Genomic DNA, 21,685 nt, shown 5'->3' with positions numbered 1-21,685 from the left:
ATTTTGTAGTAGTAGTGCAACTGGAGTACTAATTCACATACCTCAAAATGAAGTTTGGTGGTCTGTGTTTTAGTTCTAACTGATATTTAATAATCTAGCAATTTTATTTAATTTGTAAATAACATGTTATTTTATAGATTTTTGCATTTCATTTGTAGGTTCTAAAACATTTTGCTGACATTTGGGATATGTAGGAGGTCCTGTAATATTTTTTTTTTTAAGTTTAATTATTTGAATTTTTGCTTGTTTAAAGCATGTCTATTAATCTTGAAAGGCTGCTGCAAGTAAAGTCACTCTCCTTTGGTAATCGCGGAGACTCTAACTTTAATTTATAATTAGGGTTCCCGGTTTTATGGTATTTTTTTTTTGTATTTATCCACATTTATTTAAATTGACAATGCACAAATGCACTCGGTTGTTATAGTGTCAACACTATACATTCATCTGAAAACCTTGGCATTTGCAGAATGTCCCAAATACACTTAAAAGTGCGATCACAAGCCATTTGTCTCATAGCCTTGCAGTTTCTGTCATCTGCAGAGGTCTACATCCTCTCCCCCCACTGAACACCATACTTCCCCACTGAAAGAAACTCACACTGCCTTAAGCTGCAGCCCAATTGTGCCCTGCTATAAACACCTGCAAGCAATTCAATTCAAATTATGCACTAGACTAGAGTAATATGCTGCCTGAAAAAAAAGTAACAATATTCTGGAAAAAGCAAACACTCAAAGGGAATACAACTTAAAGCTTTTACTCTCATTATTCAGAAATGAAAGAGAGTTTTTGCTTGCAGAGCTAACAACATGAAAAGAAAAGTAAACCGATCACACCATAAAACATTTCTAACCATAGGGCCCAAGGTGCTTCTGCCCACCACCCCCCGCCCACACCACCCGTTGTGTGTGACGCACGGGCTGAGACTGCTTCCCAGTCACACACACAGACAGTTTTTGAGCTACTGCGGACTGGCGTCCGTTTTATCGCAGCCGCACCAAAGTACTTCACAGGTCTTTAAAAGACCATTTACTTGTTAATGAGGCTTTGTTGTTTTTCACCGCGTCTGAGACCCCCTACATTTCCACTCTGCCTGTTGCTGGAAGAATTAGCCAGCCACCCCCCCCCGGGAATATTTGGCTCTAGCTGCGCCTCTGTCTGACCATGATGTTAAAACTCCAACTCCGACCTTAGCAGGAACATTTATAATGTCAGCAGGTTTCAGTTTTTACACTTAGCAAGACTCTGAGTTACAGTGCTGCAGCTGGAGATATAAACACTGCTAGCTATGGGCCTCTGTAGTTTCTTGGAGCCACTCACCCTCCTTGGCTGCAGACAGCTGCTGGCAATCAGGATATATTTCAGGCAGTGGCGTAACGAAGCTTGAAAGCTTGAGGGGGACCCCATGCAAAGTACATGGTGGGGGGCCCCCCTCCGGACTCACTCAGGAGCTCTCAGGCCACAGTACTGTGCTGAGGGGGCCCCTTGGAACTCAGGGCCCCTCCGCACTGTGGGGGCTGCGGTGGCCTTTGTAACACCACTAGTGCTCAGCTCCTACAATCGAGTCGATAAAGTTGGAGAGGGCTACAAGGTTTGAAGACCTCTGAAAAAAGTCTCCTTCTTCTGTGATTTCTGTTCTAGTTCACCCTTCACTGGCTAATTCATAATTTTTTTGAACCTCTCTTTAAGTAATCCTTGTCCTTTGTGTGCTTCCGGTACACTGCTGTGACACCTTCACACCCCTCCACCCATTTTCTAGGAGGAGATGCACATTTATTGCTCGGAATATGTGCTAGACACTTTTCAGCTGATCTGATTCTAATGTATACCTGCCTTTGCTCTCCACCCTCTCTGCACTTCTGGTCTCTCTTTTCCCTCCTGCTCAGTTGCCCATTTACAGAATCTGAGGGAGTGGAAAAAATCCCATTAAACACCATCAAGCTGATGTCCGTGCAGTTAACGCGAGTTTGTTGTTTTAATAGATGTGGCTTTACTGCATCACAAAATTCAGTAGTGCCGCATCTCAGTACGTAAAACCCTTGCATCTAAGCACCAGCCAAAATTTGATGTTAACTTCACACCTTTAAATATGGAACACACAGTTAACGCATATTATTCTCTCTATTAACCATACCATTCCATACCCTACCAAGACAATTTCATGATTACAGGTTGCAGTATTTAATTGAACGAATCATTTTATCTAAAAAAAACTGGCACCCTTAAAATGAGAAAGTTATTTCATTCACTTAATTGTACTAAGCTATGGCCTAAGGAATTTATTAAACAAGTTCACAAAGCAATGCGTATTTCCCCTATATTTTCAGGAAGATTATATTCCACAGAAATAGTTTCAGTAATTGTAGGCAGTAGAAAGATATCAGAGGAAGTGATGAGGCAACAACCATTGGTCCCTGCAGAGGCAAGAGCCGGGATGTCTTGTACTGATGCTGGAGAGACGCTGCTGTGATTTCGGGGCAGAAGATGCACACTTTATCCGCTGAATTCTGTCTCCATGCACTTCTGGTGGTGCTAAATGATGAGACAAAGGATGAAACAGTCCAGTCTGCCCTCCCAGTACAGACCTTCTCCTGAGTTTGATCTATGACAAACTGACAAGATGATTTAATGCTGGAACTACAGGGAAAGGTCGGAGGACTGTCTGAGAGATAATACATTGGCCGGAGTTCTCAGGCCTGCCTACTGTGCAGAAGGGGCCCCCTGCAGCTCGGGCCCCCCGCACCGCGGGGGATGCGAAGGCCTGTGTTACGCCACTAATTTCTGGTATAATCGTGAGGTGAGCTGATAAGTTGCACCGTTGACTTGAGAGCCGTGCTTGTCCCGTTTAAAGACACACAGCACCTGCTCAAAGACTCACACTGTGACGGGACACAAGCTTCAGGGATCCCCCAGGACAGGGGCTAAGAAGGCAGGAAGTGTCGAGGTCAGGAGGTGACATGCCGGACACTGGCCTCCTCCTGTAATAATGTAACACGGCACAGGGCGGCAAATAACTCTTGGGGGCCGGGCGGGCTGGAAATTGAGATTTAAGAAGTGTGTCAAAGGAGGTAAATACCTTGACACTAATTTACATCACGGAGCGAGCGCCATTAAAGGGACAGACAGAGCTGAGCCACCATGACTGCTCCCGCAGCGGCCATTGTTATTTTCCTGTTTTTATCTATTAATACAGACAAAGGAAAACTTGTTTTCCGTCTGTATTTTTATGTAAAAATCTGTTTAAACGGAAAACTGGGAGCCCTATTTATAATATACACTTTCTTTTCCTCTCTTCAGGGGGGGCTGGATTTTTGCCAAAGGAGATGGCCTGCAAGGAAGCCCTTCAGAGGTACGAGGCCAACATCAAAAAGGGAGATGCTTCCACAACAGGAGGCTTCACTGGCAGTATGCCCTGAGGTCGTCTGCTGCACTGGAAGCATTTGGCAGACTTGAATAGCCAAATTAGCGTGTGATAGGGCGAAGCTATTGTTATGCAATTCACCGAATGCCAAACTGTATTTACCACAGCCAGAAGACGACATGGCTGCGGTGCTGGGACTTACGAGCCCTTACTGAAGTGCAAACTTTGGGACATATTTAGAGCAATTGTCATCAAGCCAGCAGACAAGTGGGGAGCCATTGTTATGCAAGACATTGAGGACTACAAAGCAGAGATCTACTCCCAATTGAGAGACGGGGTCAGCTATACACATATAAATATGGACCCCACCAAAGAAATTCGGAGAATGATCAAGAGCATCACAGAAAGAGGCAAAGAACTGGGTTTCCTGTCACAGAAGGAATTTGATTTTCTGAATGTTAATCAACCCTGCACACCCACCATCTTTTACCTTACCCAAGGTGCACAAGGACCCACTCAAACCACCAGGACAACCAATTATATCTGGTTGTGGGTCACTATTAGAAGCAGTCTGTGAATATGTTGATTTCATTTTGAAACCACTGGCCGAGTCAATGGACACATAACTATGGGATACCATGCAAGTAGTCAATCTAGTGGACAACATGAACTATGAAGAGAAGAAACAACTGCTGGTGACCATGGACATCGTCTCCCTCTACACTAGAATTCCCCAAGTACCTGCCTTGGAGTCTATGATGAAAGCACTGGAGAGAAGCTCTAAACCCACCTATGTCCACACCGAATTCATAATCGACTTACTGGAGGTTGCAATGACCAAAAACGTCTTTGTTTTCTAAAATGAGTGTTTCCTACAGAGCAAAGGTGTAGCCATGGGGGAGGCCTTTGCCCCAGACCTGGCAATTTTCTATATGGACGAATTTGAAACAACTAACATACTATCATCTGATAACGCATTCAGGAATAACATCACTGAATGGCGAAGATATATAGACAACGTCCTCCTGATCTGGACAGGAGAGGAAAATGAACGGACTAATTTCTTCACCTGGTTGAATGCCCGGTCGGAAGACATCAAGTTTACAATGCAATATGACAAACAGACCATTGACTTTTTAGATATCACCATCAAAGCTAAGGACAATCACCTCTACACTACTCTCTATAGAAAACCGGCTGAACGCAACACCTTACTGCGCTACAAAAGCCATCATACAAGAGGACTTCGAGCTAATCTCCCTTTCGGCCAGTTTCTTCGGATCAGGAGAAACTGCTCTTTAAAAGAGGATTTCTTCTGAGAACCAGTTGACTTGATTAACCGCCTTTTCGAAAGGGGCTATCCGAAGAGGTTGGTCAAGAGAGCAAGAAAGAGAGCGTGGTACAATGATAGAGAAACTTTACTCACCCCCAGGCAATGAACGACCTCTCTGGACAGAATGATATGCGTCACTACCTATTGCACCAGAAGCAATCAGATTAAATGGATAATCATGGACCTTGGGGATTGATTTACGATACCATCAAAGTACAAGAACCTCCCATGCATGCCTTCAAAAAGGCAAACAACATCAAAGATCAGGTGCTACGCTCGCTACTAGATGTCTCACCTAAACAGACCATTCGGAAAATGTGGAACCTACCAGAAGTAGTAGGACATTACAAGTGCACAAAATGTAAGGCCTGCCCCATGTGCATAGAAACTAAGACCTTTATATTTGGGGATCACACCATCACCCTGCAGGATCATACGAATTGCAATACCGAGAAAGTTATCTATCCCATACTGTGCCTGTGCGACAAAATATGTGTGAACAAACTCGACAAAGGGTAAAGACGAGGAACCTACAGCATTTCAGCAGGATTCAATGCAAGACAGCCGGAGCCCCATTAGTGGAACATTTCATGATTGCCTCTCACACCCCAGAGTCCATCAAATGGATACTACTAGAGAAGGTGTCCCTTGGCCAACGGGGAGGGGACCTATGCCAAATCCTCAACATCAGAGAATGCAAATGGATGCACTGACTCAACAGTGTGATGAATGGTTTGAATGAACAAGATGCTACATATGCCCAAATGTCCCGTCTGCACACTGAATAAAACAGAAACCAGCCGATTTCTTGAGTTGACATAATTAGACTAGACAGATATACACTGCTCCAGTTGATAAGAACAGACTTCCACTGACATACTTAACACTGTTTTTGTCTTCTCACTGCATGTCAGAACGACCCTACTATGTTTATGTAATACCTAAACACCATTGTGTGTCTCCTCATTGTATGTGACAATTACTACATCTGCCCACTTTGGAAGACATTTCTGATATCTTTTCATGTGCCCTCACTGGATTTGAAGATATCGTCTTTCTATCTGTTTTAATATACATTTACGAGTTCATAGGCTTGTTTGTCTATTCCACTTTCAAGGTTGTGCATTGTTACGTATATTTTGCCATACACAATCGTAAATGTTTTCCTAACAACAGAGCCAACCCTCTAGGCAGCCTCGGATTGGTAACGCCGCGCGGGCATTCGGGCAATGCCCGAGGGGCCGGTGTATGACTTTCTGCTGTGGGCTGCTTTTTTGAGCAGTCTGAGGCCGATTTGGGCGGTGTCTCTATTTTCGCAATACAGCCAGTGGCCCAGTGGGTGTCTGAGGGGCCTCTCTGCAGGCAGATGGGCGATCATTACCACCCTCCCTCGCCATCAACACCGCCGATCCCCCACCCCCGGTTTAGCAACAGGCAGAGAGGTATCACTCCCTTTGTCTCGCTGGCCGGCCCATTAATGTGTGCACATACAGAGCGAGGCAGGGGGCCTCAGTAGAAGTGGCCTCACTTGTTTTCAGGTGTGTTTCCGTAGTGTAAACTAATGCGTGCATTTTTTAAGCCCCCCCTCCTTTTTAATGCAATTACGCTGAAGCAGTGATTTGAGGAAGGGAATTATGCAAATGAGGGTCGATTTTTTTTGTGTGCCCGGGCCGATTTTCAGTCCCAATCCGACCCTGACTCTAGGGTGTATATTTTTACGTAATGCAAGTTGCTTATATTTTGCCAAACACAACCGTTAATGTTCTCCTAACAACACAGTCAGCTGAGTCCAAACTTACATTTACATAGTCATGTTTCTAAACTACTGCCAATCAACCAAAACATGAGGGCTTTGTAATTGTATACGTTCTGCTTTTTCACTTGAACTATGAACGTCCAGTAGATTGACACCTCGCTCTCCAGGCCCAACACGCCCCCCTACACACCGAGTGGTTGAGGGCAGGGCGAGCCCCCTGCCAACCATCAAGCGGCTGCACCTCGCAGTGCGGCCCCCGGGGTAAGCGAAGGTCGCAGACCAGTCTTCCCCCGGGGTATTCGCACAAAAGGCGGAAGGACAAGGTGGGGGGCGGGATTAGAGGGTCAAAAGGAAGGGGTGGATCTGGGTGGGCATATAAGGGTCAGGAGAGGTGGATACTGCCTCTTCATGACGCCGAGCACCACCGGGAAGATGTAAAAAGTTTGTCAGGGACAGAAAGTGTGTTAGGGACATTAAATTAGCGGTAGGAGGCCGATTTGTCGATCGGCGGGGGTTCTTGTTCCTTTCATCTGCAATTCCTTTAGGGCAGGGCTAAGCTGAGTGTCTACGTCTTCGGGCCCCCTGGTGACGTCCAGCGCGGTGGCTGGTTTTCGGCGGGAAGTGCCCGAGCGGGCCGTGAGGAGCGATCGCAGCCGGGCGTGTGCTACATGCACGGGCCTGGATGACTGTGTGCTGCAGCGTGGTGGCTTTGGCGGGACTCCACCCGGAAGGCAGAGGTGGCAGGTAGGGGGGTGATTCCTGTTGGGGAGAGGGGGCGGGCGGGGGACCCCTTCTGGGAGCCCGCCCACGATCGCGTTTCAGTCTGCCTGGGATCTCGCCATCGAACTCACGGTGGGAGGGGGGAGTTTGGGCTGACCGGCCTCTTGGGGTTGTGGGAGGGGCGGGCTGTTGTCCTTGTGGGACACCCCGGGGAGTCAGACGGACTTGTCTCAGAGTTATCACCGTTTCAGCAGACAGGGCATATGTTTCGCAGTGAGCAGCCTTTCCGGACCCTGTACCGTGTAGGGGTTTGGAGCGCCTGCGGCCGGACGCGGGGCTTGCAGCAGACCATCACCTGGCAACGCTATCCCTTTACAGCTGCAAGGACGGGGCCAGGGCCTGGCGCTTTTCGGATCCAGCTTCATTTCTCCGGTTCCCAGGGCTAGTGCAGCACTTTGGGGGTTTTCAGCCTTTGAGTAAGGGGGGGGTTGCTGGCATGCCGTTGGGGCATGAGGGTGGCGCTTTGTGGGGGTGCCCATGGGCGGAATTAGGGACTGCCAGCACGGCAAGAGGCCCGGTGGTGCTTGGGCCCACCTGGTTGGACCGGCCAGGTGGGGGGGGACCAGAGCCGGTGTTTGAGCCCGGCAGGACGGCGTGATGCCAGTGGGGCGCATTACGGCCTCCAAACGCTGGCCAGAAGCAGTAGGGGGGTCCGCGGCGGCCTGCCCTCCGTCGGGGGATTCGCGCAGCACATGATACAGCCTTCTTAATTTGTCAATGTTACGCAGATAATTTGTGAGAGACGGTGTGGTTGGAGGGGGAGAGTAAGGTTTTTGTTTGCTCTGGATGCGAAAGGCGAGGTGTGAGCAGTGGGAGGCATGCAATGGGGGCGCAGTGTTGAATGGAGGTTGGGGTGGACAGGCTGAGGCTGCGTGGGTTGCAGTGTGGGGGGGGGTGCATGGTAACCGGACTGTTCATTATTATTCCAGGAGTCATGTTCGGCTACAGAATGACTTTAGGGCATGGCACCTGAAGGGGCGACGGAGCTGGGAGAACGGGAAAGGGTCCTGTTTTAAACTGTGAGGGTTAAGGGTGGCCACGGAATGACCTGTGTTTCTGTGGGCATGGCAGCTATGCACAAGCGGCAGATGTACTGGTTTAACCCTCAGGTATGCGATTAGCTGCGGCTTGGGGAAGCAGTAGGTTTGCGGGTGTGGGGTTCCTTCTTGGCTAACTAGGGGTCGCGGCACGGGATGTTTCCTGGGAGGCAGGCAAGGTTTTTGGTGGTACGTTGTAGGTGGTGGCATGCTCCACGTCAGGGCCCATAAGATGCACGGGGTAAGGGCCTGGCAGATGGGGCTATCCACACATAGCTGGGGGGCCGGTTTATGATTGGCGGTAACGGAGGTTATCGGGCTTTGTATCCAGGATTTGTTGCATTGCGGTTTCCTGGGGGCAGGGGGGGGTCACGCAAACTGAGTTCGGGAGGAAGGTACAGTCTACGACAGCGAACACGGGTATGATGGGCTGCGCAAGGGGTTTTGTGGGGTGAAAGTATTAGGTTGTAGCGACTGACGCGTAGGCGCGGGCAGTGTCTTCTGGCAGGTTTAGCAAGGGGTGGAGTGTTTTTGGCGGCGGAATGCGGAGTTTCCGGAGGAGAGGCAGGTGTGTCGGGGTGCAGGTGGTGGCTGGGTGGCCATTTGTTTGAACGGGTGCGCATGATAGAGGTATAGAGCCGCTGTGTGGGATGGCCAGGAGTTTTTTCTGGTGAATTGGGTGCTTGGTACTACACAACCTGGTGGCTGGAGTTTATGGTTCAGAGGAAGCTGCGGATAAAAGGTGGGCTGTGAGGGGGCAGGTGGATTGCGCGGGGCGGTTGGTGGTGCCCGGAAGGGACACAGGCATTTCGAGCAACGCAGTGAGGTGCAGTACGGATGTGGCAGGGGTGTGCACGGACATTGGGGCAGAAGGTGCTGGGTGGAGCAGCATTATTGGTGTTGGTTTGTTCAAGGGCAATGGGGGTGTGTCCAGTGAATGTCTGACATAATATCGACAGACAGAATATCGAAATACAAAAATATCGGAGCAAAAATATTGACATCAAAAATATCGGAATCCTATCTTCATAAAGGTAAGTACAAAAATATCGAAAAAATAATATTGTAGTACAAAAATATCAGAATCAAAAATATCGTTTTTTTAAATGTATTAATAATAATGTAAAAATAATTTTAAAATACATATAATTTTACAAATACTAAATAAAAATATAAAAACAAAATTAAAACTAATACATATACATTTAAAATAAATAAAACACTTAATAATGTAATGTAATTTTTTTTAATGTTATTTATTTGATTTAATGTAATATTTTTTTGTTTTTACCCTGTACGCCTGTACCCCAAAAACCCAAAACTGACCCTGAACCCTAAAAATATCCCTGTACCCCAAAAACCCAAAACTGACCCTGAACCCTAAAAATACCCCTTTACCCAAAAACTGAAAACTGACCCTGAACCCTAAAAATACCCCTTTACCCAAAAACTGAAAACTGACCCTGAACCCTAAAAATACCCCTTTACCCATGAACTGAAAACTGACCCTGAACCCTAAAAATACCCCTTTACCCAAAAACTGAAAACTGACCCTGAACCCTAAAAATACCCCTTTACCCAAAAACTGAAAACTGACCCTGAACCCTAAACATACCCCTTTACCCATGAACTGAAAACTGACCCTGAACCCTAAAAATACCCCTTTACCCAAAAACTTAAAACTGACCCAGAACCCTAAAAATACCCCTTTACCCAAAAACTGAAAACTGACCCTGAACCCTAAAAATACGCCTTTACCCAAAAACTGAAAACTGACCCTGAACCCTAAAAATACCCCTTTACCCAAAAACTGAAAACTGACCCTGAACCCTAAAAATACTCCTTTACCCAAAATTAATTAATATTATTTAATTACCAATTAATTATTAATTAACAATAACAATCAAGTAAATATATTAGCACATTAGCTGTAATTAATGTAATTAAATAACTAATATTAATTAATTACCAACTAATTAATAATTATAAATATGTACAAAATTATATTAATTAATTAACTAATTAATATAAATTAATTACCAATTAATTATTAATTAAAATATGTACAAACATATATTAATTAATAAATTATTATTAAATTACTTCCCACCCTATTCCCCTATAAACCCATAACCCGCTACAGAACATATTTATCAATTAATCAATTAATTAAAATTAATTAAAAATTATTTCTCAATTAATTAATTAATAATTCCTACTAATTAATAATTAATTTAACATAATTAAATTACTTCCCACCCTATTCCCCTATAAACCCACAACCCGCTACAGAAGTAAAAGACAATATTTAATTAAATTACATTAAAAATAAATAATAAAACATAATAAATACAATATAATATACACTAAATTTATTTAAAAATTGATATTAGTAACATCGAAGTTGTTTATTTCGATATTATTGACATCGATATTTAAAACTTCGATATTACTGATATCATACTAATATCGATATTAAGACTGTCGATATTACTTACCTTCGATATTTTGTCCCATCGATATTTAAACTTCGATATTTTTGTAATTCGATATTTAAAAATCGATATTTTGTCTGTGTACCATGTCCAGTTACCAAAGTGCTGAGAGTGTAGGACGTTGGGTGTGTTATTGTTTTACTTCAGGCGGGGGAGGCGTTTTCTCTTGGTCCTTATTGAACGTGTGCGTAGGCGGGCTGTTTTGAGGCAGGGTCGTCAAGAGGTGTATGGTTCTTGGGGTCCTGGGGGGGAGGTTGCTAACTCGGAGTGACGGGAGTACAGTCTGGTGTCTGGGGCGGAATAGGTTCCGGGGGGCATGGGTTTTTTGCAGATGTGTTTAGGACGACGGCCGTAGGGGGGCTGGGGGACCACTACGCATGTCCTGCAGGACTAACTTTATTTTTTCTACCGTAGAATCTGGAAGTAGAGCGGGAGCCAGGGCAGTCGCCTGGATGGGGGTTGGGCCTTTCTCCCGGCATTTTGGATGGCACGGGAGGCGCACTAGCGGGTTTACAGACGTCGCCGGGGCAGGGACCGCAATCATGGGCTGTGAGATGATGGGGAATCAGTCGAATGAAGTTTGTGGGGGGATGTTTGTGCCAGTAAGATTGCGTTGGGTCGCAAGAAATGTGAGTTTGCCTTGAGCTGTGGGTACATGAGCGAAGAAGTCTACTGGGATATGTCGGAGCTGGAGTGGTCCTGGGATGCTTGGCGGCAGAACACATGGGGCAGTGGTAGCTAACGGGGGCTACAATTGTTTTTGGGGAGGTGTTTCCAGTGAATGGAGCATGGGCATACTGGTCACGCGCATAATTATGCTTGGCGGAGGATGGCTTGGGGGGTTGAGGATTTGGTGGTCCGGGCTTGGCACCTGGTGATGAGACTGTTGGTGGTGAGATTGAAGGTGGGGGCCTAATTTCAAAGGGAGGCCCCTGTCTCGGTCCAAGAATGGTCGGGGATTGTTACTCAATTATGTTGCGATGTACGTACAGCTGGTGGATGGTCGTCCACGGGGGGGGGGGGGCACCTCTCATGGCGAAGGTTGGCCCGAGAATTTTCTGCGTAGGGGTTGCAGGCCCGGGTGGTGAATAGTCGTTCACTGCATGTGATGGGATCCGAGGGTACATATCCACTGCATAAAGATATCAGGGTCACAGTGAGAATGTACGTACAGGAGTCGGATTCTCAACGAAGATTAAAGTTGGCTCAAGTTGCAGTCATATGATCATCTGAAGATCACGTTACGCTCTGGAAGGCTTCTTTGTCGTCAGCTATTTCTAAGGTTACACATGCATTGCGGATGTGATGCACTTACGTATGGAAGGGAACCAATCTTACATGCTTTACAGTGTTGGGGGGGCACCTTTACTTATGGTCCAGGAGCGGTCTACAAACTCTTATTGGCTACCGGGGGATGCAAAGGATGGATGTACAAGGGGTGGATGGTCGTTCACCTCGGAAGTAAGGGGGAGCACTTTGGGTGACCAGTAGATTGGTCCGGAATGGTTCCTTGTTTTGCTGACGGACAAGTGCAAGTGGTGGACGGTCATTCGCCGTGAGGGGGGGGCAATAATCCAATGCACATAGATACAAGGGAAGAATTGAGGAGGAACAGGTAGGAGTTTGAGTCTTACCAAAGACCAAAGTTTGTTCACATTGAAATATGATCATCTGAGGATCTGAGGATCACGTCACGCTCTGAATGCTCCTTTGTCATCCGGGACATCTAGGATTAAGGCATTCCTTGACGATGCGATGCAATTACATATGGATGGGAAACAAATCGAGCTTATATGCTACACAGCACTTGGGGGAATGGGGGCACCTTTGTAAGACCCAGGAGCGGGCAAAGACTAATATTGTTCATCAAGGGATGCAACGGACAGAGGTACAAGGGGTGGATGGTCGTTCACCTCGGAAAAGGGGGGGACACCTTGGGTGACCGATGGATTGGTCCGGAACGGTTGCTCGTTTGGCTGAGCGCAAGTACAAGTGGTGGACGGTCGTTCGCTGCGAGGGGCAATGTCACTGGGCCCGACGAAGGTGGCATGGACATGGGACACGGGTCAGGTGGTGACTGGTGGTTCACGGTGAGGGCGGTGTCTGCGGACTGGGATTGGCCCTGCAAGGTTACCAGTTCCACGGGATGCAGGCCAGGTGGTGGATGGCCGTTCACCACGAGAGGGGGTACCAATTTTTGATCAAGGATTGGGCCCGGGCACGTTGCTGTTTCATTCGGGCAGTGGTCCAGGTGGTGGATGGTCGTTCACCGAGGTGGGAGGCACCGTGCATCTGGGAGTGACCCCATGGTGTGTTTTTGCTTCCACCGCATGCAAGTACAAGCGGGTGAGTGGTTATCGCCACGGTGAGAGTGATTTTTGTTGGTGGGGTTAGTACCGGAACGTTCCTGAATGGCAAGGGAGGCGTGTTCGGTGGATGGTCGTTCACCGGGTGCTGCAGAGTGGGGGGACAGTTTTTTAGGCGCATGGGAGGGAAGGGCACGTGGGCCCGCTTTGGAGGGGCACCTTTCGCGATTCATGGTGTTGCCGAGAATGGTACTTTGCTGCAGGACGCAGGGAGAGGTGATGGATGGTAATCTGCTAGGAGGCCGCAGGGTTGGCTGGCAGGAGGCGAAAGGTGTGCAGGACAGTGGGAGTGGGGGGGTGGGGCAGGTAACCGCCCTACGGGGGTTCCCTTGTTGGCGGTACTGTGGAGGGGTGGGGAGTCACATACGGGTGGATCCACCCCTCGGGTGGGGGGAGAACGGTACACAGATAACTGATAGCGGGGCACGGGAGGCAATGAGCAATGAAGGCAAAGTCAACAGAGGATGCTTGGAGGGCAAGTGAAGGTGAGAATGGGGAAAGGAAGGAGGTTATCGAGTGAATGGGGAAGAGTCAAACAGGTGAGATGGTTTTGAGAAGGCAGAATGGAGAATGCGTGGGTATGGGATGGGAACGTATATTTCTTACATTGATGTACTGTTAATAAGTCTAAATGATTGCAACCTTGTCCTAATAAAATGGCCTTTTACACTTCAAGTAACAGCGTGGAGTGTAGTTATTGCGCGATGCGGCCCCCGGGGGAAGCGAAGGTCGCAGACCAGTCTTCCCCCGGGGTATTCGCGCAAAAGGCGGAAGGACAAGGTGGGGGGTGGGATTAGAGGGTCAAAAGGAAGGGGTGGGACTGGGTGGGCATATAAGGGTCAGGAGAGGTGGATCCGGCCTCTTCATGACGCCGAGCACCACCGGGAAGATGTAAAAAGTTTGTCCACCCACCCACCCTACAGGTTTTCAGCGAAGGACTGGGGGTAGTTTTTCGGGATGGGGTGCCAGTTTAGGGCAGGTTGCGGAGCAAAGGTGTTACAATACTTTGGAGGGGTGGGGAGTCACATACGGGCGGATCCACCCCTCGGGTGGGGGGAGAACGGTACACAGGTGACTGATAGCGGGGCACGGGAGGCAATGAGCAATGAAGGCAAAGTCAACAGAGGATGCTTGGAGGGCAAGTGAAGGTGAGAATGGGGAAAGGAAGGAGGTTATCGAGTGAATGGGGAAGAGTCAAACAGGTGAGATAGTTTTGAGAAGGCAGAATGGAGAATGCGTGGGTATGGGATGGGAACGTATATTTCTTACATTGATGTACTGTTAATAAGTCTAAATGATTGCAACCTTGTCCTAATAAAATGGCCTTTTACACTTCAAGTAACAGCGTGGAGTGTAGTTATTGCGCAATGCATGCACGCCTCAGTTTTCACTACTTCTAGCGTGGGAGAGCGGGCGGAGGCTTATTCTCCAAACAACCGCCGCCTGACTAAGGTAAGAATGAAGTTGTTCCCTGGTCCCGTACCCTGATCGGACGTAATTTAATGCTTGTACAGGCCCCACATAGACACACTGCTTCTTCATCCAAATGATTGTCAGCTTAATTTATCTTTTTCACCCAGGGCCGTTTGGTTGGCACGTTTTGCTCGCACAGCGCTCCAAACCAAGCAATTTGGTGCACTTTTTAAACAGATGTCTTTTTTCACCCATTTGAAATATATTTGTTTTCCATCCACATTCGTGGTTACTCTGCCTTGAGCCAGTTTGCCGACCAGCCTGCTTTATTTTCCTGCAGCGTATTTATTCGTGGAGTCTCCTGACTTCCCCACATCCACGTTTTTGTAGTGGCCCTTTCGTCCATCAGGCTTAATGGCCTCTGAGTAATGGAACCCCTCTACTTGCCCATTGCACATAACCGTTTTGACTCTAGTAGACACCTATCCTCCGGAGTTCATTTTCCTAATGTGTTTAACTCATTTAACAGTACCTGACGCACTCTGGGGCGTTTCCTATATAACCTGATGGAATCCTTATCCCTTCCTCCCTCAGACTCTTATTCGGATTTATCAGCACCTGCAATGGGAGATTGATCCCCCATGCCCAGCTAGACCATTAATCAATGTGAGTACGCTACCACTCGGAGTTTCATGTGTTTCAGAAATTCTGTCCTGAAATGTATACTCATACATCTCTCTTATAGTGAGCCAGGAGCTTCAGGAAAGCCCGTTAAGGATTGAACGTTGATTCAGAAAAGGGGGTGGTGATGAACAGAGTGTCTGAATTAAGGAGACCACTCTTACCCAGTCCAAAGATCAGGGCTTGATCCATCACCATTTTTTAGCTCACTGCACCATCCCAGCTCAGAACCTGGCTACATGCAAATTAGTCTGTCCCTGGCCCAGTGCATCATGGGAACAGGGCAGACCAGACTACCAAGCCAATTCTTATACTGGGAAGGAAGCAAGCTTCCGGGGACTGGTTTCTGGCATTTCAGCCGTCTTTGGCCCGGCTTGCTTGAATCCTGATGGTGCAATGAGCAAGGGACTCACATCTGAGTATACCCTTCCACGCTTATGGTGGACAAAATGATTCAGAAAAGGGGGTGGTGATGAACAGAGTGTCTGAATTAAGCAGACCACTCTTACCCAGTCCAAAGATCAGGGCTTGATCTATCACCATTTTTTAGCTCACTGCACCATCCCAGCTCAGAACCTGGCTACATGCAAATTAGTCTGTCCCTGGCCCTGTGCATCATGGGAACAGGGCAGACCAGACTACCAAGCCAATTCTTATACTGGGAAGGAAACAAGCTTCCGGGGACCGGTTTCTGGCATTTCAGCCGTCTTCAGCCCGGCTTGCTTGAATCCTGATGGTGCAATGAGCAAGGGACTCACATCTGAGTATACCCTTCCACGCTTATGGTGGACAAAATGATTAAGAAAAGGGGTGAAGATGAACAGAGTGTCTGAATTAAGCAGACCACTCTTACCCAGTCCAAAGATCAGGGTTTGATCCATCACCATTTTTTAGCTCACTGCACCATCCCAGCTCAGAACCTGGCTACATGCAAATTAGTCTGTCCCTGGCCCAGTGCATCATGGGAACAGGGCAGACCAGACTACCAAGCCAATTCTTATACTGGGAAGGAAACAAGCTTCCGGGGACCGGTTTCTGGCATTTCAGCCGTCTTCGGCCCGGCTTGCTTGAATCCTGATGGCGCAATGAGCAAGGGACTCACATCTGAGTATACCCTTCCACTATAGGTGTGGCAGGGTATACTCAGACATGAGTCCCTTTCTCACTGCACCATCAGGATTCAAGCAAGCCGGGCCGACGACGGCTGAAATGCCAGAAACCGGTCCCCGGTAGCTTGTCTCCTTTCTGGTGAAGAATTGGCTTGGTAGTTTAGTCTGCCCTGTTCCCATGATGCACTGGGCCAGGGACAGACTGATTTGCATATAGCCAGGTTCTGAACTGGGATGGTGCAGTGAGATAAATAACGGTGATGGATCAAGCCCTGATCTTTGGACTGGGTAAGAGTGGTCTGCTTAATTCAGACACTCTGTTCATCACCACCCCCTTTTCTGAATCGTTTTTGGCCACTATAGGTGTGGCAGGGTATACTCAGACATGAGTTCCTTTCTCACTGCACCATCAGGATTCAAGCAAGCCGGGCCGGCGACGGCTGAAATGCCAGAAACCGGTCCCCGGTAGCTTGTCTCCTTTCTGGTGAAGAATTGGCTTGGTAGTTTAGTCTGCCCTGTTCCCATGATGCACTGGGCCAGGGACAGACTGATTTGCATATAGCCAGGTTCTGAACTGGGATGGTGCAGTGAGATAAATAACGGTGATGGATCAAGCCCTGATCTTTAGACTGGGTAAGAGTGGTCTGCTTAATTCAGACACTCTGTTCATCACCACCCCCTTTTCTGAATCGTTTTTGGCCACTATAGGTGTGGCAGGGTATACTCAGACATGAGTCCCTTTCTCACTGCACCATCAGGATTCAAGCAAGCCGGGCCGACGACGGCTGAAATGCCAGAAACCGGTCCCTGGTAGCTTGTCTCCTTTCTGGTGAAGAATTGGCTTGGTAGTTTAGTCTGCCCTGTTCCCATGATGCACTGGGCCAGGGACAGACTGATTTGCATATAGCCAGGTTCTGAACTGGGATGGTGCAGTGAGATAAATAACGGTGATGGATCAAGCCCAGATCTTTGGACTGGGTAAGAGTGGTCTGCTTAATTCAGACACTCTGTTCATCACCACCCCCTTTTCTGAATCGTTTTTGGCCACTATAGGTGTAGCAGGGTATGCTCAGACATGAGTCCCTTTCTCACTGCACCATCAGTATTCAAGCAGGCCGGGCCGACGATGGCTGAAATGCCAGAAACCGGTCCCCGGTAGCTTGTCTCCTTTCTGGTGAAGAATTGGCTTGGTAGTTTAGTCTGCCCTGTTGCCATGATGCACTGGGCCAGGGACAGACTGATTTGCATATAGCCAGGTTCTGAACTGGGATGGTGCAGTGAGATAAATAACGGTGATGGATCAAGCCCTGATCTTTGGACTGGGTAAGAGTGGTCTGCTTAATTCAGACACTCTGTTCATCACCACCCCCTTTTCTGAAGGATTGAACGTTGACAGTCCATCCCACAGACAAGTAGGTGATATTCTTTCTTACTTACTTTAGACATTTCACCACACACAAGTATATCAGTATTTGGTACTGAATTGTATATATTACCCATAGGTGCTCATCTGTCCTGATGAAGACCCCGTTGTGAGGCAACCATTAACCCTCTTCTCCGTTGGGGTCAAAACGTAGACCGTCTTTTCAAACCTCCACATGCTCATGGATCAAAATGAACTGACTGAAGATGTACCTATGAGCAATGTATATAGGAACTAACTGACCTTTTATAGGCTGGAAAGGCTTATCCGTATATAGTGTGTATTGTATTTATGTCACAAACACCTTTACCCTGTCTCTCACCTGCCAACTCACTACCACTGCCCTATTCTTCCATTTTTGCTTCCTACACCTATGAGCACAACCAAAAAGGAATGCACATTGACCCATTAATGCTTTGACTGACAATTGCATTTAATGCGGCTGCTATGTTGAAAAATTAAATCCTTGTTCTTGAACTGATTTTTGACTTATGGTGATCTGCTTTTATGTGTTCTATTTATACTTGATGTATATTTGATTTGTTTGAACTACTCCGACTACTTGTGTAAACGTACTGTGCATTGGTGCTAGGCAGCAAATTTTAGCATCAGCACTAGGGAAAACAGAGGGGTGCGCTGTATTGTAGTTTATATATGTACCTCCTATGTATTTAGATGCAGAATTAGGTGTAGAAAATCTAGTCTTTACCTATTGGTACTTGATTTTCAATATTCTGTCCTCGATATTGTGGCCTGTCCATATTGTGGTTTTGATATTCAGGTGGCCCACCCCACACAATATCTTCAGGGACCAGAATTGGGATAGTAGACCAGGCTCCAAACACCTCCAGGCAATAGCAGAAAATGTACACAAAAAACAGTAAAAGAGGAACAAATATCTGTAGACATCTAACACCATAGACCAGTGTATAAATTCTTATTGCCCCTACACCAAATTCTCTTGTCCCTAATCCTCACATGACCCTGCGTGTTTCCATTTTCCCAGCTCCTCTAGCAACAAACACACAAAAAAACACAAGATCTACAAGAGATTGGAATACTCCCTCGTGGAACATAAAGTTACTGTTTTCCGCATTCTCAATTATGACAAATTCTAAAAGATGAACAGGCAGGGACTGGCTGACTCTACGGCTGTAATGTGTACCCTATGGAAATCTCCACCTCCTTCAAGTGCCTTCAAACTCAACATTGAGTTATTTCTTAACATTTTCCTTCCTCTTCTTTAATCATGAACTCTCAGTCTTGATTACATAGCTCTTTGCCTTGAGTAATTGTGACTTCCATCTGGAAATTCAAGCATAAGACAGGCCCATTGTAGCTGCAGTCATTGAACCCGTCTCTCATCTCCAAGAGTGGTCTCTTGCCTTTCCCTTTCTTCCCAACAGCTGAATGACACCTACATCCCACATTCTGCTTGAGCGATATCGAGCGTCATCAAGAGCTCCAGCCGCAAAAAAAAGATGATCACCTTTTAGTGCATTTTTCAAATTTCGGCAGATGCCTCCTGTTTGATTTTAAATGAGGCACAGGTAAAGACTTTGGCTCAGAGGAAAACAAAGAAGATGTGTCTTGCATCTGTGCGGAGCGTGTTCGCAGAAGACTCTAATGAGAGGCATGCCTCATCCCCTTCGTCAGATCTGGAGGGGATCTTTCATCTCCATTAGAGCCTGAGACTTCATAATGAAGACATCAACACTGATGCAGAAAAACACATTTCATGATCGCTGTACAGCGTGCTGTGACGCTGCGGTACAGGCGGCGGCCGAGGCGCAGCTTTAATCCTTCCAGAAGATGCATGTCAACATGTTGAAGGCAATCACTGTGTCTAATGTAGGCCTTGGAGATGAATAAAGTGTCACTTCTAAGCCGTAACATAAAATGGAGCTGGGATTGCTGGCTGAGCTGCAGCCATTTTGTGGGTCCACGCTCCACACGGTAGAGGGCTAGGATAAAAGAGAAGAATGTCACAATATGATTAGATGTTAACGGATGTATGACCTTATAACGCATACTTTTACCACGCATACCTTTACAACGCGGTATTTACAACGAATACCGTTACAGCGCATAGCGCTTAGAGGTGCTGGATAGTGGTAAGTATATTTTTCTATTCCAACTCCAGTCCCCGTGGACACTAGGGAAGGTGTTGGATAGAAAATTAAACTTATTCCCTATCCTAGAGCGCCCCCCAGCGCAATGCGTTGTAATGGTATGTGTGGTAATGCCTGCGTTGTAATGGTAGTGCGTTGTAAAAACTTTGTTGTAAACGTTGCATACCGATGTTAACCACTGAATTCAGGCATGCAACGCCCAAAGGGCTTAAAGGGCTTATACCCCCCCCCCCCCCCCTCCCACCTGTTCTGTTCGTCAACCCCGACTGAAACAGATTCCCAGACATACACACAGACAGTTTTTGAGCTGCTGTGGGCTGGCAGATATGGCATCCGTCTTATTGCAGCCGCACCCGAGTACTTCACATTTACTTGTTACCAAGGCTTTGTTGTTTTTTCACCTGTTCCTTTAGCCCCTGCATCTCCACTCTGCCTTCTCCTTAAAGCTGCAAATTGCATTTGCTGCCACAGGGTGAGACTACATTTCCTGAAAAGGGCACTTACGTTTTGTTTTTTTGCAGTTTTTTACAGCTCGAACTCCACCAGAAGGTATGGAGGCACTTTTGCATGAGCACCAGTTACATTACACAAGGACACATTGCTGGTAGGATTAGCACCCCCCCCCCCCCATCCCCCTACCGAAATTGTCCTCTAGATGCGCCTCTGACTGGATCACAAGTGACGTGAACTCCAAGGAACACACCACTTGCCAATCAACTGGCATCAAAGTGCCTATTAACATTTGTGGCTGCACAATATTTATTATCCTTTGCTGTTTTTTCTTCAGTTAGCAGTAGCGGAGTGATTTGAGGGCATGGATTTTCCTGTTCAGTCATAAAAATGGAAGCTTTTAAACCTCCGAGAAGGCAGCACACCGTTTTCCATCTATTTTAAAATAAATTTGGGTTGAGTCGTGATGGATGAGAGCCTCCATGGAACGAGCTAGAGTATTGACTAAGCCATTTTGACCTTTCCAACATTACACGTTTTATCAATATTGATGTCTGGTTGAGGTCTGTTTAGCACACACAAAAATCTGTAGTAACTGAGGAGGGATAGAGGAATCAATGAAGGAAAGTGATATACACAAAGTGTGTTTGTGTCATTAAGGACACCAAGTACTTTACCCCTTGCTAAGGTATAAGTCAAAACAAAGTATATGTGCACACAGAACCAATTTGTTCTTTAATTCACTGATGTTTTGTAGAATCGGAGCAACCTGCCCGTGCCTGCTTATAGCAAGCATTGCTCTTTTCAGGAAGTATTAACTTCCATGCATTTCATCCTTCAGATTTTAAGTGTGCATTTCACGTATTTCTCATAGGTGTAGTTTGTATGCACAATTAACAAGGATGCGTTTGGATTACTGAATGTTTCATTGCGATCTACAGCAGTGGTGCACATGCTGACTTCAGCCATTTTGTTTGGATAGCTGGTGTTATGTTTTGGTGTGGTTGCTTGTGGGTACCACTAGGGGGATTTAATGTTACTCTTTCTTAAATGAAATGGACTCCATGGGCAGGAAGAATTGGGAATAACACATTCTTGCACCACTGAAAGAATGCAACGAGAAGCCCATTGTCCAGAGAATCCATCCTTCAATATACCAATGCCTTTCCGGATATTTGCATAGCCATTGAGGCAGGGATTGAGGCCCCAGTGTGCTCAAGGGGGAATGCTTGCATGGTAACAGGGGCGGAGCTGCCATTGATGCAACTGGTGCACTGGCAGAGGGGCCCATTGAACCTTGGTAATTGCTGTATTTTATTACCCCAACAGCATTCAAAGGAGCCATTTTTCTT

Source organism: Lissotriton vulgaris, chromosome 7, assembly GCF_964263255.1.
Source record: "Lissotriton vulgaris chromosome 7, aLisVul1.2, whole genome shotgun sequence".
NCBI lineage: Eukaryota > Metazoa > Chordata > Amphibia > Caudata > Salamandridae > Lissotriton > Lissotriton vulgaris.
The sequence above is the reverse complement of the archived record's forward strand: the minus strand, read 5'-3'. Positions refer to the sequence as shown.